This window comes from Lissotriton helveticus, chromosome 8 (assembly GCF_964261635.1).
Source record: "Lissotriton helveticus chromosome 8, aLisHel1.1, whole genome shotgun sequence".
Lineage (NCBI taxonomy): Eukaryota > Metazoa > Chordata > Amphibia > Caudata > Salamandridae > Lissotriton > Lissotriton helveticus.
Window position 1 is genome coordinate 818811448 of NC_136069.1, and position 17521 is coordinate 818828968.

Genomic DNA, 17521 nt, shown 5'->3' on the forward strand with positions numbered 1-17521 from the left:
GCATTCCGATTTGCACAAAGGGAATAAGTATTTGAGAGAAAAGGCAAAATGTGTTTCTTATGTTGTTATGAACAGCTTTTTATTCTTTCTCTTTAGGCTCTAGCCAATGCAGAAATATATAAATAACTGCTGACTTCCTGTAAGACTTGTCCAATGCTGAGAAAAAATAAAAGGGGACACTTACAAATGATAGTGCTATCGTTTGAGAAAGGGTAAGTTGACACTGAATTTCCTGTGAATTCACAGACCAAGCATGAAAAAGACCCCAGCATGATCTTCATTGCGGGCTTAGAGCTGGTATTACCTTTTCAGAGGTGAGGGGCTTTCAACGGCTCGTTGGTCTAGGGGTATGATTCTCGCTTTGGGTGCGAGAGGTCCCGGGTTCAAATCCCGGACGAGCCCTTTCATTGGTGCTCTTTTGAAGTATGCATTTCAAAGCCAATATCAATTTTCTCTTTGCAGTAGTGGATGATTATTTGCTAGAGTCTCATGCTTTTAACCTTGCCCTGCCTGAGCAAATAGGAAACATTTCTCTTTAAGCATTTTGCAAAAATGCTGAACTTGCAAGGCATATACAAGCGTTCAGATAGGGCTGTCGGGCAGGTTGCATGAAAGAAATCTAAAACCAGATGCCCTTGGAATAGTCTGTTTTGAGCAGTTTCATCACAGAAGAATCACCTGTAGGTATCTGTTTCTGTAGTGTAGTGGTTATCACGTTCGCCTCGCACGCGAAAGGTCCCCGGTTCGAAACCGGGCAGAAACACTAGTTAAATTGTCTTGGCTGCAATGTTGAGAGTTGCAGTTTTGCATGAAATTGTCCAGGCCCTGAAGGTGGGTTCATGCAGTGTCGTTCCAAGAAAGGGAATTCTCTTAAAAACAATAACATAATTGGCATGTGGATGTATCTGTTGATTCACAGACCTCACTTTCAAAAGAGCCCTGCATTCGGTTCAATGCTCAACCAGAACAAGCATTAACTTTGAGAATTGTTGGCACCAACAGGCCTCCTATTTTAGTGGAGTGTTTCTGGTTTTAAGTGCTGAGGCTTGGGCTCAATTCCTAGATGATCCTTCTCAAGGTGATGATACAAATGCATCGTCACCTTTTCGTTTAATGTCAGAATTGTTTATTTCCATTTGGTGGTGTATGAATGCTTTCGACAGTATGGGGATTTTTTCTAGCCTTGCATGAATAAAAGCATATCACTCCTCTTTATGTATTTTTCTAATACATTTATATTTGCATCTCCTCTCCTAGCATGCATTTTTGACTATCTTACAGGCTGTATATAATAAGTATCAATTCAGGGGCGCTTCTACTACTCAAATCACAACTGTTCTATCACGACATTGATAAGCAATCTGCATCTGCTTCTGTTGTGTATTGGTTATCATATTTACCTGACGTGTGAAAGTCCCATGTTTGACAGTGCACGTTAACAAAGAAACCAATGATTTTTATTAAAAGTTGTCTTGTGTTTTGGTTACCTTGCATCAGCCAAAACGTGCCAGAGATGACTTCATTTGCAGTCACTTGAAAAGTAGGGATTCTCAAATAAATGGCAAGAGGTTGAAACAAATCCAAAGAAATGCATGGCATATCTATGAGTAGGTGTATGCATGTATCCATATATAAAGATAGATAGATAGATAGATAGATAGAGATATAGATAGATAGATAGATAGATAGATAGATAGATAGATAGATAGATAGATAGATAGATAGATAGATAGATAGATAGATAGATAGATAGATAGATAGATAGATAGATAGATAGATAGATATAGGGAGAGAGAGAGTGTTAATATAAACAGAGACTTTATTTTCAATCAAGCGGTATTTTCTTTCCTTTAGGAGCAGAATGTTCTGATCATCAGCGCACCAGAATGTAGTGCTTGGTTGGCAAGCATCACATATTGTGATGTGTTAGCTAAGAGTTCCATGTCCTTCAGACTCATATATTCCTCTGTAATTGTACCTTGGTGATTCCACAAAACATGGCATCATAATCAGCATTCTACTGCCACAGAGTGGACAGAGAAACCATTTAGAATTTCCCTGAAAAAGAAAAAAAGCATACTTAGGCAGAGCTTTGTGGACAGGAAGGACATTAGAGCAAGTGAGGAATAAGCACTGCTTTTGTTAATTTACATAGGCAGAACAGAGACTGCTGGGAAAAGCCTGAAATTAAAGGCACAGAAAATGCCTGCTTCTGGAGAGAACACTAAGAAGCATTGAAAGTTTTTCCTCTGACCCTGGCCACTCTTAAGAGGAATCCTATGATAGTCAGCAGGACCCACCCTAAAAAGGAAGGGACAGCCATTTGGACCCTTTCCACCTTTCCTATATCTCGCCTGATCGAGCCTGATTGAGCGGATAAGCACATAAGCACATGTACTTCTCATTTTGGGAAGGCATTGCTTAGCTTGTTACCAGCAGCTCAGTTATGTTATGATGTTAGAGGCTATGCAAGGAATGCTTTAGTCCTGCATTAGGCAGTTTTTATTGCTTCTTGCATTCAAGAGATAGATAATTAGCCAGAATCTGTGGCCCAGCTATTCACCTTGGCATTCCGATTTGCACAAAGGGAATAAGTATTTGAGAGAAAAGGCAAAATGTGTTTCTTATGTTGTTATGAACAGCTTTTTATTCTTTCTCTTTAGGCTCTAGCCAATGCAGAAATATATAAATAACTGCTGACTTCCTGTAAGACTTGTCCAATGCTGAGAAAAAATAAAAGGGGACACTTACAAATGATAGTGCTATCGTTTGAGAAAGGGTAAGTTGACACTGAATTTCCTGTGAATTCACAGACCAAGCATGAAAAAGACCCCAGCATGATCTTCATTGCGGGCTTAGAGCTGGTATTACCTTTTCAGAGGTGAGGGTCTTTCAACGGCTCGTTGGTCTAGGGGTATGATTCTCGCTTTGGGTGCGAGAGGTCCCGGGTTCAAATCCCGGACGAGCCCTTTCATTGGTGCTCTTTTGAAGTATGCATTTCAAAGCCAATATCAATTTTCTCTTTGCAGTAGTGGATGATTATTTGCTAGAGTCTCATGCTTTTAACCTTGCCCTGCCTGAGCAAATAGGAAACATTTCTCTTTAAGCATTTTGCAAAAATGCTGAACTTGCAAGGCATATACAAGCGTTCAGATAGGGCTATCGGGCAGGTTGCATGAAAGAAATCTAAAACCAGATGCCCTTGGAATAGTCTGTTTTGAGCAGTTTCATCACAGAAGAATCACCTGTAGGTATCTGTTTCTGTAGTGTAGTGGTTATCACGTTCGCCTCACACGCGAAAGGTCCCCGGTTCGAAACCGGGCAGAAACACTAGTTATATTGTCTTGGCTGCAATGTTGAGAGTTGCCGTTTTGCATGAAATTGTCCAGGCCCTGAAGGTGGGTTCATGCAGTCTCGTTCCAAGAAAGTGAATTCTCTTAAAAACAATAACATAATTGGCATGTGGATGTATCTGTTGATTCACAGACCTCACTTTCAAAAGAGCCCTGCATTCGGTTCAATGCTCAACCAGAACAAGCATTAACTTTGAGAATTGTTGGCACCAACAGGCCTCCTATTTTAGTGGAGTGTTTTTGGTTTTAAGTGCTGAGGCTTGGGCTCAATTCCTAGATGATCCTTCTCAAGGTGATGATACAAATGCATCGTCACCTTTTCGTTTAATGTCAGAATTGTTTATTTCCATTTGGTGGTGTATGAATGCTTTCGACAGTATGGGGATTTTTTCTAGCCTTGCATGAATAAAAGCATATCACTCCTCTTTATGTATTTTTCTAATACATTTATATTTGCATCTCCTCTCCTAGCATGCATTTTTGACTATCTTACAGGCTGTATATAATAAGTATCAATTCAGGGGCGCTTCTACTACTCAAATCACAACTGTTCTATCACGACATTGATAAGCAATCTGCATCTGCTTCTGTTGTGTATTGGTTATCATATTTACCTGACGTGTGAAAGTCCCATGTTTGACAGTGCACGTTAACAAAGAAACCAATGATTTTTATTAAAAGTTGTCTTGTGTTTTGGTTACCTTGCATCAGCCAAAACGTGCCAGAGATGACTTCATTTGCAGTCACTTGAAAAGTAGGGATTCTCAAATAAATGGCAAGAGGTTGAAACAAATCCAAAGAAATGCATGGCATATCTATGAGTAGGTGTATGCATGTATCCATATATAAAGATAGATAGATAGATAGATAGATAGAGATATAGATAGATAGATAGATAGATAGATAGATAGATAGATAGATAGATAGATAGATAGATAGATAGATAGATAGATAGATAGATAGATAGATAGATAGATATAGGGAGAGAGAGAGCGTTAATATAAACAGAGACTTTATTTTCAATCAAGCGGTATTTTCTTTCCTTTAGGAGCAGAATGTTCTGATCATCAGCGCACCAGAATGTAGTGCTTGGTTGGCAAGCATCACATATTGTGATGTGTTAGCTAAGAGTTCCATGTCCTTCAGACTCATATATTCCTCTGTAGTTGTACCTTGGTGATTCCACAAAACATGGCATCATAATCAGCATTCTACTGCCACAGAGTGGACAGAGAAACCATTTAGAATTTCCCTGAAAAAGAAAAAAAGCATACTTAGGCAGAGCTTTGTGGACAGGAAGGACATTAGAGCAAGTGAGCAATAAGCACTGCTTTTGTTAATTTACATAGGCAGAACAGAGACTGCTGGGAAAAGCCTGAAATTAAAGGCACAGAAAATGCCTGCTTCTGGAGAGAACACTAAGAAGCATTGAAAGTTTTTCCTCTGACCCTGGCCACTCTTAAGAGGAATCCTATGATAGTCAGCAGGACCCACCCTAAAAAGGAAGGGACAGCCATTTGGACCCTTTCCACCTTTCCTTGATCGAGCCTGATCGAGCCTGATTGAGCGCTGATTGAGCGGATAAGCACATAAGCACATAAGCACATGTACTTCTTATTTTGGGAAGGCATTGCTTAGCTTGTTACCAGCAGCTCAGTTATGTTATGATGTTAGAGGCTATGCAAGGAATGCTTTAGTCCTGCATTAGGCAGTTTTTATTGCTTCTTGCATTCAAGAGATAGATAATTAGCCAGAATCTGTGGCCCAGCTATTCACCTTGGCATTCCGATTTGCACAAAGGGAATAAGTATTTGAGAGAAAAGGCAAAATGTGTTTCTTATGTTGTTATGAACAGCTTTTTATTCTTTCTCTTTAGGCTCTAGCCAATGCAGAAATATATAAATAACTGCTGACTTCCTGTAAGACTTGTCCAATGCTGAGAAAAAATAAAAGGGGACACTTACAAATGATAGTGCTATCGTTTGAGAAAGGGTAAGTTGACACTGAATTTCCTGTGAATTCACAGACCAAGCATGAAAAAGACCCCAGCATGATCTTCATTGCGGGCTTAGAGCTGGTATTACCTTTTCAGAGGTGAGGGTCGTTCAACGGCTCGTTGGTCTAGGGGTATGATTCTCGCTTTGGGTGCGAGAGGTCCCGGGTTCAAATCCCGGACGAGCCCTTTCATTGGTGCTCTTTTGAAGTATGCATTTCAAAGCCAATATCAATTTTCTCTTTGCAGTAGTGGATGATTATTTGCTAGAGTCTCATGCTTTTAACCTTGCCCTGCCTGAGCAAATAGGAAACATTTCTCTTTAAGCATTTTGCAAAAATGCTGAACTTGCAAGGCATATACAAGCGTTCAGATAGGGCTGTCGGGCAGGTTGCATGAAAGAAATCTAAAACCAGATGCCCTTGGAATAGTCTGTTTTGAGCAGTTTCATCACAGAAGAATCACCTGTAGGTATCTGTTTCTGTAGTGTAGTGGTTATCACGTTCGCCTCACACGCGAAAGGTCCCCGGTTCGAAACCGGGCAGAAACACTAGTTATATTGTCTTGGCTGCAATGTTGAGAGTTGCCGTTTTGCATGAAATTGTCCAGGCCCTGAAGGTGGGTTCATGCAGTCTCGTTCCAAGAAAGTGAATTCTCTTAAAAACAATAACATAATTGGCATGTGGATGTATCTGTTGATTCACAGACCTCACTTTCAAAAGAGCCCTGCATTCGGTTCAATGCTCAACCAGAACAAGCATTAACTTTGAGAATTGTTGGCACCAACAGGCCTCCTATTTTAGTGGAGTGTTTTTGGTTTTAAGTGCTGAGGCTTGGGCTCAATTCCTAGATGATCCTTCTCAAGGTGATGATACAAATGCATCGTCACCTTTTCGTTTAATGTCAGAATTGTTTATTTCCATTTGGTGGTGTATGAATGCTTTCGACAGTATGGGGATTTTTTCTAGCCTTGCATGAATAAAAGCATATCACTCCTCTTTATGTATTTTTCTAATACATTTATATTTGCATCTCCTCTCCTAGCATGCATTTTTGACTATCTTACAGGCTGTATATAATAAGTATCAATTCAGGGGCGCTTCTACTACTCAAATCACAACTGTTCTATCACGACATTGATAAGCAATCTGCATCTGCTTCTGTTGTGTATTGGTTATCATATTTACCTGACGTGTGAAAGTCCCATGTTTGACAGTGCACGTTAACAAAGAAACCAATGATTTTTATTAAAAGTTGTCTTGTGTTTTGGTTACCTTGCATCAGCCAAAACGTGCCAGAGATGACTTCATTTGCAGTCACTTGAAAAGTAGGGATTCTCAAATAAATGGCAAGAGGTTGAAACAAATCCAAAGAAATGCATGGCATATCTATGAGTAGGTGTATGCATGTATCCATATATAAAGATAGATAGATAGATAGATAGATAGAGATATAGATAGATAGATAGATAGATAGATAGATAGATAGATAGATAGATAGATAGATAGATAGATAGATAGATAGATAGATAGATAGATAGATAGATAGATAGATAGATAGATAGATAGATAGATAGATAGATAGATAGATAGATAGATATATATAGGGAGAGAGAGAGCGTTAATATAAACAGAGACTTTATTTTCAATCAAGCGGTATTTTCTTTCCTTTAGGAGCAGAATGTTCTGATCATCAGCGCACCAGAATGTAGTGCTTGGTTGGCAAGCATCACATATTGTGATGTGTTAGCTAAGAGTTCCATGTCCTTCAGACTCATATATTCCTCTGTAGTTGTACCTTGGTGATTCCACAAAACATGGCATCATAATCAGCATTCTACTGCCACAGAGTGGACAGAGAAACCATTTAGAATTTCCCTGAAAAAGAAAAAAAGCATACTTAGGCAGAGCTTTGTGGACAGGAAGGACATTAGAGCAAGTGAGCAATAAGCACTGCTTTTGTTAATTTACATAGGCAGAACAGAGACTGCTGGGAAAAGCCTGAAATTAAAGGCACAGAAAATGCCTGCTTCTGGAGAGAACACTAAGAAGCATTGAAAGTTTTTCCTCTGACCCTGGCCACTCTTAAGAGGAATCCTATGATAGTCAGCAGGACCCACCCTAAAAAGGAAGGGACAGCCATTTGGACCCTTTCCACCTTTCCTTGATCGAGCCTGATTGAGCGCTGATTGAGCGGATAAGCACATAAGCACATGTACTTCTTATTTTGGGAAGGCATTGCTTAGCTTGTTACCAGCAGCTCAGTTATGTTATGATGTTAGAGGCTATGCAAGGAATGCTTTAGTCCTGCATTAGGCAGTTTTTATTGCTTCTTGCATTCAAGAGATAGATAATTAGCCAGAATCTGTGGCCCAGCTATTCACCTTGGCATTCCGATTTGCACAAAGGGAATAAGTATTTGAGAGAAAAGGCAAAATGTGTTTCTTATGTTGTTATGAACAGCTTTTTATTCTTTCTCTTTAGGCTCTAGCCAATGCAGAAATATATAAATAACTGCTGACTTCCTGTAAGACTTGTCCAATGCTGAGAAAAAATAAAAGGGGACACTTACAAATGATAGTGCTATCGTTTGAGAAAGGGTAAGTTGACACTGAATTTCCTGTGAATTCACAGACCAAGCATGAAAAAGACCCCAGCATGATCTTCATTGCGGGCTTAGAGCTGGTATTACCTTTTCAGAGGTGAGGGTCTTTCAACGGCTCGTTGGTCTAGGGGTATGATTCTCGCTTTGGGTGCGAGAGGTCCCGGGTTCAAATCCCGGACGAGCCCTTTCATTGGTGCTCTTTTGAAGTATGCATTTCAAAGCCAATATCAATTTTCTCTTTGCAGTAGTGGATGATTATTTGCTAGAGTCTCATGCTTTTAACCTTGCCCTGCCTGAGCAAATAGGAAACATTTCTCTTTAAGCATTTTTCAAAAATGCTGAACTTGCAAGGCATATACAAGCGTTCAGATAGGGCTGTCGGGCAGGTTGCATGAAAGAAATCTAAAACCAGATGCCCTTGGAATAGTCTGTTTTGAGCAGTTTCATCACAGAAGAATCACCTGTAGGTATCTGTTTCTGTAGTGTAGTGGTTATCACGTTCGCCTCACACGCGAAAGGTCCCCGGTTCGAAACCGGGCAGAAACACTAGTTATATTGTCTTGGCTGCAATGTTGAGAGTTGCCGTTTTGCATGAAATTGTCCAGGCCCTGAAGGTGGGTTCATGCAGTCTCGTTCCAAGAAAGTGAATTCTCTTAAAAACAATAACATAATTGGCATGTGGATGTATCTGTTGATTCACAGACCTCACTTTCAAAAGAGCCCTGCATTCGGTTCAATGCTCAACCAGAACAAGCATTAACTTTGAGAATTGTTGGCACCAACAGGCCTCCTATTTTAGTGGAGTGTTTTTGGTTTTAAGTGCTGAGGCTTGGGCTCAATTCCTAGATGATCCTTCTCAAGGTGATGATACAAATGCATCGTCACCTTTTCGTTTAATGTCAGAATTGTTTATTTCCATTTGGTGGTGTATGAATGCTTTCGACAGTATGGGGATTTTTTCTAGCCTTGCATGAATAAAAGCATATCACTCCTCTTTATGTATTTTTCTAATACATTTATATTTGCATCTCCTCTCCTAGCATGCATTTTTGACTATCTTACAGGCTGTATATAATAAGTATCAATTCAGGGGCGCTTCTACTACTCAAATCACAACTGTTCTATCACGACATTGATAAGCAATCTGCATCTGCTTCTGTTGTGTATTGGTTATCATATTTACCTGACGTGTGAAAGTCCCATGTTTGACAGTGCACGTTAACAAAGAAACCAATGATTTTTATTAAAAGTTGTCTTGTGTTTTGGTTACCTTGCATCAGCCAAAACGTGCCAGAGATGACTTCATTTGCAGTCACTTGAAAAGTAGCGATTCTCAAATAAATGGCAAGAGGTTGAAACAAATCCAAAGAAATGCATGGCATATCTATGAGTAGGTGTATGCATGTATCCATATATAAAGATAGATAGATAGATAGATAGATAGAGATATAGATAGATAGATAGATAGATAGATAGATAGATAGATAGATAGATAGATAGATAGATAGATAGATAGATAGATAGATAGATAGATAGATAGATAGATAGATAGATAGATAGATATAGGGAGAGAGAGAGCGTTAATATAAACAGAGACTTTATTTTCAATCAAGCGGTATTTTCTTTCCTTTAGGAGCAGAATGTTCTGATCATCAGCGCACCAGAATGTAGTGCTTGGTTGGCAAGCATCACATATTGTGATGTGTTAGCTAAGAGTTCCATGTCCTTCAGACTCATATATTCCTCTGTAGTTGTACCTTGGTGATTCCACAAAACATGGCATCATAATCAGCATTCTACTGCCACAGAGTGGACAGAGAAACCATTTAGAATTTCCCTGAAAAAGAAAAAAAGCATACTTAGGCAGAGCTTTGTGGACAGGAAGGACATTAGAGCAAGTGAGCAATAAGCACTGCTTTTGTTAATTTACATAGGCAGAACAGAGACTGCTGGGAAAAGCCTGAAATTAAAGGCACAGAAAATGCCTGCTTCTGGAGAGAACACTAAGAAGCATTGAAAGTTTTTCCTCTGACCCTGGCCACTCTTAAGAGGAATCCTATGATAGTCAGCAGGACCCACCCTAAAAAGGAAGGGACAGCCATTTGGACCCTTTCCACCTTTCCTTGATCGAGCCTGATCGAGCCTGATTGAGCGCTGATTGAGCGGATAAGCACATAAGCACATAAGCACATGTACTTCTTATTTTGGGAAGGCATTGCTTAGCTTGTTACCAGCAGCTCAGTTATGTTATGATGTTAGAGGCTATGCAAGGAATGCTTTAGTCCTGCATTAGGCAGTTTTTATTGCTTCTTGCATTCAAGAGATAGACAATTAGCCAGAATCTGTGGCCCAGCTATTCACCTTGGCATTCCGATTTGCACAAAGGGAATAAGTATTTGAGAGAAAAGGCAAAATGTGTTTCTTATGTTGTTATGAACAGCTTTTTATTCTTTCTCTTTAGGCTCTGGCCAATGCAGAAATATATAAATAACTGCTGACTTCCTGTAAGACTTGTCCAATGCTGAGAAAAAATAAAAGGGGACACTTACAAATGATAGTGCTATCGTTTGAGAAAGGGTAAGTTGACACTGAATTTCCTGTGAATTCACAGACCAAGCATGAAAAAGACCCCAGCATGATCTTCATTGCGGGCTTAGAGCTGGTATTACCTTTTCAGAGGTGAGGGTCTTTCAACGGCTCGTTGGTCTAGGGGTATGATTCTCGCTTTGGGTGCGAGAGGTCCCGGGTTCAAATCCCGGACGAGCCCTTTCATTGGTGCTCTTTTGAAGTATGCATTTCAAAGCCAATATCAATTTTCTCTTTGCAGTAGTGGATGATTATTTGCTAGAGTCTCATGCTTTTAACCTTGCCCTGCCTGAGCAAATAGGAAACATTTCTCTTTAAGCATTTTGCAAAAATGCTGAACTTGCAAGGCATATACAAGCGTTCAGATAGGGCTGTCGGGCAGGTTGCATGAAAGAAATCTAAAACCAGATGCCCTTGGAATAGTCTGTTTTGAGCAGTTTCATCACAGAAGAATCACCTGTAGGTATCTGTTTCTGTAGTGTAGTGGTTATCACGTTCGCCTCACACGCGAAAGGTCCCCGGTTCGAAACCGGGCAGAAACACTAGTTATATTGTCTTGGCTGCAATGTTGAGAGTTGCCGTTTTGCATGAAATTGTCCAGGCCCTGAAGGTGGGTTCATGCAGTCTCGTTCCAAGAAAGTGAATTCTCTTAAAAACAATAACATAATTGGCATGTGGATGTATCTGTTGATTCACAGACCTCACTTTCAAAAGAGCCCTGCATTCGGTTCAATGCTCAACCAGAACAAGCATTAACTTTGAGAATTGTTGGCACCAACAGGCCTCCTATTTTAGTGGAGTGTTTTTGGTTTTAAGTGCTGAGGCTTGGGCTCAATTCCTAGATGATCCTTCTCAAGGTGATGATACAAATGCATCGTCACCTTTTCGTTTAATGTCAGAATTGTTTATTTCCATTTGGTGGTGTATGAATGCTTTCGACAGTATGGGGATTTTTTCTAGCCTTGCATGAATAAAAGCATATCACTCCTCTTTATGTATTTTTCTAATACATTTATATTTGCATCTCCTCTCCTAGCATGCATTTTTGACTATCTTACAGGCTGTATATAATAAGTATCAATTCAGGGGCGCTTCTACTACTCAAATCACAACTGTTCTATCACGACATTGATAAGCAATCTGCATCTGCTTCTGTTGTGTATTGGTTATCATATTTACCTGACGTGTGAAAGTCCCATGTTTGACAGTGCACGTTAACAAAGAAACCAATGATTTTTATTAAAAGTTGTCTTGTGTTTTGGTTACCTTGCATCAGCCAAAACGTGCCAGAGATGACTTCATTTGCAGTCACTTGAAAAGTAGGGATTCTCAAATAAATGGCAAGAGGTTGAAACAAATCCAAAGAAATGCATGGCATATCTATGAGTAGGTGTATGCATGTATCCATATATAAAGATAGATAGATAGATAGATAGATAGAGATATAGATAGATAGATAGATAGATAGATAGATAGATAGATAGATAGATAGATAGATAGATAGATAGATAGATAGATAGATAGATAGATAGATAGATAGATATAGGGAGAGAGAGAGCGTTAATATAAACAGAGACTTTATTTTCAATCAAGCGGTATTTTCTTTCCTTTAGGAGCAGAATGTTCTGATCATCAGCGCACCAGAATGTAGTGCTTGGTTGGCAAGCATCACATATTGTGATGTGTTAGCTAAGAGTTCCATGTCCTTCAGACTCATATATTCCTCTGTAGTTGTACCTTGGTGATTCCACAAAACATGGCATCATAATCAGCATTCTACTGCCACAGAGTGGACAGAGAAACCATTTAGAATTTCCCTGAAAAAGAAAAAAAGCATACTTAGGCAGAGCTTTGTGGACAGGAAGGACATTAGAGCAAGTGAGCAATAAGCACTGCTTTTGTTAATTTACATAGGCAGAACAGAGACTGCTGGGAAAAGCCTGAAATTAAAGGCACAGAAAATGCCTGCTTCTGGAGAGAACACTAAGAAGCATTGAAAGTTTTTCCTCTGACCCTGGCCACTCTTAAGAGGAATCCTATGATAGTCAGCAGGACCCACCCTAAAAAGGAAGGGACAGCCATTTGGACCCTTTCCACCTTTCCTTGATCGAGCCTGATTGAGCGCTGATTGAGCGGATAAGCACATAAGCACATGTACTTCTTATTTTGGGAAGGCATTGCTTAGCTTGTTACCAGCAGCTCAGTTATGTTATGATGTTAGAGGCTATGCAAGGAATGCTTTAGTCCTGCATTAGGCAGTTTTTATTGCTTCTTGCATTCAAGAGATAGATAATTAGCCAGAATCTGTGGCCCAGCTATTCACCTTGGCATTCCGATTTGCACAAAGGGAATAAGTATTTGAGAGAAAAGGCAAAATGTGTTTCTTATGTTGTTATGAACAGCTTTTTATTCTTTCTCTTTAGGCTCTAGCCAATGCAGAAATATATAAATAACTGCTGACTTCCTGTAAGACTTGTCCAATGCTGAGAAAAAATAAAAGGGGACACTTACAAATGATAGTGCTATCGTTTGAGAAAGGGTAAGTTGACACTGAATTTCCTGTGAATTCACAGACCAAGCATGAAAAAGACCCCAGCATGATCTTCATTGCGGGCTTAGAGCTGGTATTACCTTTTCAGAGGTGAGGGGCTTTCAACGGCTCGTTGGTCTAGGGGTATGATTCTCGCTTTGGGTGCGAGAGGTCCCGGGTTCAAATCCCGGACGAGCCCTTTCATTGGTGCTCTTTTGAAGTATGCATTTCAAAGCCAATATCAATTTTCTCTTTGCAGTAGTGGATGATTATTTGCTAGAGTCTCATGCTTTTAACCTTGCCCTGCCTGAGCAAATAGGAAACATTTCTCTTTAAGCATTTTGCAAAAATGCTGAACTTGCAAGGCATATACAAGCGTTCAGATAGGGCTGTCGGGCAGGTTGCATGAAAGAAATCTAAAACCAGATGCCCTTGGAATAGTCTGTTTTGAGCAGTTTCATCACAGAAGAATCACCTGTAGGTATCTGTTTCTGTAGTGTAGTGGTTATCACGTTCGCCTCACACGCGAAAGGTCCCCGGTTCGAAACCGGGCAGAAACACTAGTTATATTGTCTTGGCTGCAATGTTGAGAGTTGCAGTTTTGCATGAAATTGTCCAGGCCCTGAAGGTGGGTTCATGCAGTGTCGTTCCAAGAAAGGGAATTCTCTTAAAAACAATAACATAATTGGCATGTGGATGTATCTGTTGATTCACAGACCTCACTTTCAAAAGAGCCCTGCATTCGGTTCAATGCTCAACCAGAACAAGCATTAACTTTGAGAATTGTTGGCACCAACAGGCCTCCTATTTTAGTGGAGTGTTTCTGGTTTTAAGTGCTGAGGCTTGGGCTCAATTCCTAGATGATCCTTCTCAAGGTGATGATACAAATGCATCGTCACCTTTTCGTTTAATGTCAGAATTGTTTATTTCCATTTGGTGGTGTATGAATGCTTTCGACAGTATGGGGATTTTTTCTAGCCTTGCATGAATAAAAGCATATCACTCCTCTTTATGTATTTTTCTAATACATTTATATTTGCATCTCCTCTCCTAGCATGCATTTTTGACTATCTTACAGGCTGTATATAATAAGTATCAATTCAGGGGCGCTTCTACTACTCAAATCACAACTGTTCTATCACGACATTGATAAGCAATCTGCATCTGCTTCTGTTGTGTATTGGTTATCATATTTACCTGACGTGTGAAAGTCCCATGTTTGACAGTGCACGTTAACAAAGAAACCAATGATTTTTATTAAAAGTTGTCTTGTGTTTTGGTTACCTTGCATCAGCCAAAACGTGCCAGAGATGACTTCATTTGCAGTCACTTGAAAAGTAGGGATTCTCAAATAAATGGCAAGAGGTTGAAACAAATCCAAAGAAATGCATGGCATATCTATGAGTAGGTGTATGCATGTATCCATATATAAAGATAGATAGATAGATAGATAGAGATATAGATAGATAGATAGATAGATAGATAGATAGATAGATAGATAGATAGATAGATAGATAGATAGATAGATAGATAGATAGATAGAGGGAGAGAGAGAGCGTTAATATAAACAGAGACTTTATTTTCAATCAAGCGGTATTTTCTTTCCTTTAGGAGCAGAATGTTCTGATCATCAGCGCACCAGAATGTAGTGCTTGGTTGGCAGGCATCACATATTGTGATGTGTTAGCTAAGAGTTCCATGTCCTTCAGACTCATATATTCCTCTGTAATTGTACCTTGGTGATTCCACAAAACATGGCATCATAATCAGCATTCTACTGCCACAGAGTGGACAGAGAAACCATTTAGAATTTCCCTGAAAAAGAAAAAAAGCATACTTAGGCAGAGCTTTGTGGACAGGAAGGACATTAGAGCAAGTGAGGAATAAGCACTGCTTTTGTTAATTTACATAGGCAGAACCGAGACTGCTGGGAAAAGCCTGAAATTAAAGGCACAGAAAATGCCTGCTTCTGGAGAGAACACTAAGAAGCATTGAAAGTTTTTCCTCTGACCCTGGCCACTCTTAAGAGGAATCCTATGATAGTCAGCAGGACCCACCCTAAAAAGGAAGGGACAGCCATTTGGACCCTTTCCACCTTTCCTTGATCGAACCTGATCGAGCCTGATTGAGCGCTGATTGAGCGGATAAGCACATAAGCACATGTACTTCTCATTTTGGGAAGGCATTGCTTAGCTTGTTACCAGCAGCTCAGTTATGTTATGATGTTAGAGGCTATGCAAGGAATGCTTTAGTCCTGCATTAGGCAGTTTTTATTGCTTCTTGCATTCAAGAGATAGATAATTAGCCAGAATCTGTGGCCCAGCTATTCACCTTGGCATTCCGATTTGCACAAAGGGAATAAGTATTTGAGAGAAAAGGCAAAATGTGTTTCTTATGTTGTTATGAACAGCTTTTTATTCTTTCTCTTTAGGCTCTAGCCAATGCAGAAATATATAAATAACTGCTGACTTCCTGTAAGACTTGTCCAATGCTGAGAAAAAATAAAAGGGGACACTTACAAATGATAGTGCTATCGTTTGAGAAAGGGTAAGTTGACACTGAATTTCCTGTGAATTCACAGACCAAGCATGAAAAAGACCCCAGCATGATCTTCATTGCGGGCTTAGAGCTGGTATTACCTTTTCAGAGGTGAGGGTCTTTCAACGGCTCGTTGGTCTAGGGGTATGATTCTCGCTTTGGGTGCGAGAGGTCCCGGGTTCAAATCCCGGACGAGCCCTTTCATTGGTGCTCTTTTGAAGTATGCATTTCAAAGCCAATATCAATTTTCTCTTTGCAGTAGTGGATGATTATTTGCTAGAGTCTCATGCTTTTAACCTTGCCCTGCCTGAGCAAATAGGAAACATTTCTCTTTAAGCATTTTGCAAAAATGCTGAACTTGCAAGGCATATACAAGCGTTCAGATAGGGCTGTCGGGCAGGTTGCATGAAAGAAATCTAAAACCAGATGCCCTTGGAATAGTCTGTTTTGAGCAGTTTCATCACAGAAGAATCACCTGTAGGTATCTGTTTCTGTAGTGTAGTGGTTATCACGTTCGCCTCACACGCGAAAGGTCCCCGGTTCGAAACCGGGCAGAAACACTAGTTATATTGTCTTGGCTGCAATGTTGAGAGTTGCCGTTTTGCATGAAATTGTCCAGGCCCTGAAGGTGGGTTCATGCAGTCTCGTTCCAAGAAAGTGAATTCTCTTAAAAACAATAACATAATTGGCATGTGGATGTATCTGTTGATTCACAGACCTCACTTTCAAAAGAGCCCTGCATTCGGTTCAATGCTCAACCAGAACAAGCATTAACTTTGAGAATTGTTGGCACCAACAGGCCTCCTATTTTAGTGGAGTGTTTTTGGTTTTAAGTGCTGAGGCTTGGGCTCAATTCCTAGATGATCCTTCTCAAGGTGATGATACAAATGCATCGTCACCTTTTCGTTTAATGTCAGAATTGTTTATTTCCATTTGGTGGTGTATGAATGCTTTCGACAGTATGGGGATTTTTTCTAGCCTTGCATGAATAAAAGCATATCACTCCTCTTTATGTATTTTTCTAATACATTTATATTTGCATCTCCTCTCCTAGCATGCATTTTTGACTATCTTACAGGCTGTATATAATAAGTATCAATTCAGGGGCGCTTCTACTACTCAAATCACAACTGTTCTATCACGACATTGATAAGCAATCTGCATCTGCTTCTGTTGTGTATTGGTTATCATATTTACCTGACGTGTGAAAGTCCCATGTTTGACAGTGCACGTTAACAAAGAAACCAATGATTTTTATTAAAAGTTGTCTTGTGTTTTGGTTACCTTGCATCAGCCAAAACGTGCCAGAGATGACTTCATTTGCAGTCACTTGAAAAGTAGGAATTCTCAAATAAATGGCAAGAGGTTGAAACAAATCCAAAGAAATGCATGGCATATCTATGAGTAGGTGTATGCATGTATCCATATATAAAGATAGATAGATAGATAGATAGATAGAGATATAGATAGATAGATAGATAGATAGATAGATAGATAGATAGATAGATAGATAGATAGATAGATAGATAGATAGATAGATAGATAGATAGATAGATATAGGGAGAGAGAGAGCGTTAATATAAACAGAGACTTTATTTTCAATCAAGCGGTATTTTCTTTCCTTTAGGAGCAGAATGTTCTGATCATCAGCGCACCAGAATGTAGTGCTTGGTTGGCAAGCATCACATATTGTGATGTGTTAGCTAAGAGTTCCATGTCCTTCAGACTCATATATTCCTCTGTAGTTGTACCTTGGTGATTCCACAAAACATGGCATCATAATCAGCATTCTACTGCCACAGAGTGGACAGAGAAACCATTTAGAATTTCCCTGAAAAAGAAAAAAAGCATACTTAGGCAGAGCTTTGTGGACAGGAAGGACATTAGAGCAAGTGAGCAATAAGCACTGCTTTTGTT

General features: G+C 39.7%; 14 non-coding genes across 14 annotated transcripts; all 14 read left to right on the top strand.

Annotated features, from left to right (window-relative positions):
• Window positions 1–330: 330 nt before the first annotated feature.
• On the top strand, window positions 331–402 carry TRNAP-UGG (transfer RNA proline (anticodon UGG)). Its single transcript has one exon. It is a non-coding gene; the product is annotated as a tRNA-Pro (tRNA).
• A 288-nt stretch (window positions 403–690) lies between these two features.
• Window positions 691–763, top strand: TRNAA-CGC (transfer RNA alanine (anticodon CGC)). The gene has a single exon. It is a non-coding gene; the product is annotated as a tRNA-Ala (tRNA).
• Window positions 764–2897: 2134 nt separating this feature from the next.
• TRNAP-UGG (transfer RNA proline (anticodon UGG)) lies at window positions 2898–2969 on the top strand. Its single transcript has one exon. It is a non-coding gene; the product is annotated as a tRNA-Pro (tRNA).
• Window positions 2970–3257: 288 nt separating this feature from the next.
• Window positions 3258–3330, top strand: TRNAV-CAC (transfer RNA valine (anticodon CAC)). The gene has a single exon. It is a non-coding gene; the product is annotated as a tRNA-Val (tRNA).
• A 2133-nt stretch (window positions 3331–5463) lies between these two features.
• Window positions 5464–5535, top strand: TRNAP-UGG (transfer RNA proline (anticodon UGG)). The gene has a single exon. It is a non-coding gene; the product is annotated as a tRNA-Pro (tRNA).
• Window positions 5536–5823: 288 nt separating this feature from the next.
• On the top strand, window positions 5824–5896 carry TRNAV-CAC (transfer RNA valine (anticodon CAC)). Its single transcript has one exon. It is a non-coding gene; the product is annotated as a tRNA-Val (tRNA).
• A 2167-nt stretch (window positions 5897–8063) lies between these two features.
• On the top strand, window positions 8064–8135 carry TRNAP-UGG (transfer RNA proline (anticodon UGG)). Its single transcript has one exon. It is a non-coding gene; the product is annotated as a tRNA-Pro (tRNA).
• Window positions 8136–8423: 288 nt separating this feature from the next.
• Window positions 8424–8496, top strand: TRNAV-CAC (transfer RNA valine (anticodon CAC)). Its single transcript has one exon. It is a non-coding gene; the product is annotated as a tRNA-Val (tRNA).
• A 2149-nt stretch (window positions 8497–10645) lies between these two features.
• Window positions 10646–10717, top strand: TRNAP-UGG (transfer RNA proline (anticodon UGG)). Its single transcript has one exon. It is a non-coding gene; the product is annotated as a tRNA-Pro (tRNA).
• Window positions 10718–11005: 288 nt separating this feature from the next.
• Window positions 11006–11078, top strand: TRNAV-CAC (transfer RNA valine (anticodon CAC)). The gene has a single exon. It is a non-coding gene; the product is annotated as a tRNA-Val (tRNA).
• Window positions 11079–13193: 2115 nt separating this feature from the next.
• TRNAP-UGG (transfer RNA proline (anticodon UGG)) lies at window positions 13194–13265 on the top strand. The gene has a single exon. It is a non-coding gene; the product is annotated as a tRNA-Pro (tRNA).
• Window positions 13266–13553: 288 nt separating this feature from the next.
• TRNAV-CAC (transfer RNA valine (anticodon CAC)) lies at window positions 13554–13626 on the top strand. The gene has a single exon. It is a non-coding gene; the product is annotated as a tRNA-Val (tRNA).
• Window positions 13627–15731: 2105 nt separating this feature from the next.
• TRNAP-UGG (transfer RNA proline (anticodon UGG)) lies at window positions 15732–15803 on the top strand. Its single transcript has one exon. It is a non-coding gene; the product is annotated as a tRNA-Pro (tRNA).
• A 288-nt stretch (window positions 15804–16091) lies between these two features.
• On the top strand, window positions 16092–16164 carry TRNAV-CAC (transfer RNA valine (anticodon CAC)). The gene has a single exon. It is a non-coding gene; the product is annotated as a tRNA-Val (tRNA).
• The last annotated feature ends 1357 nt before the right edge of the window (window positions 16165–17521 follow it).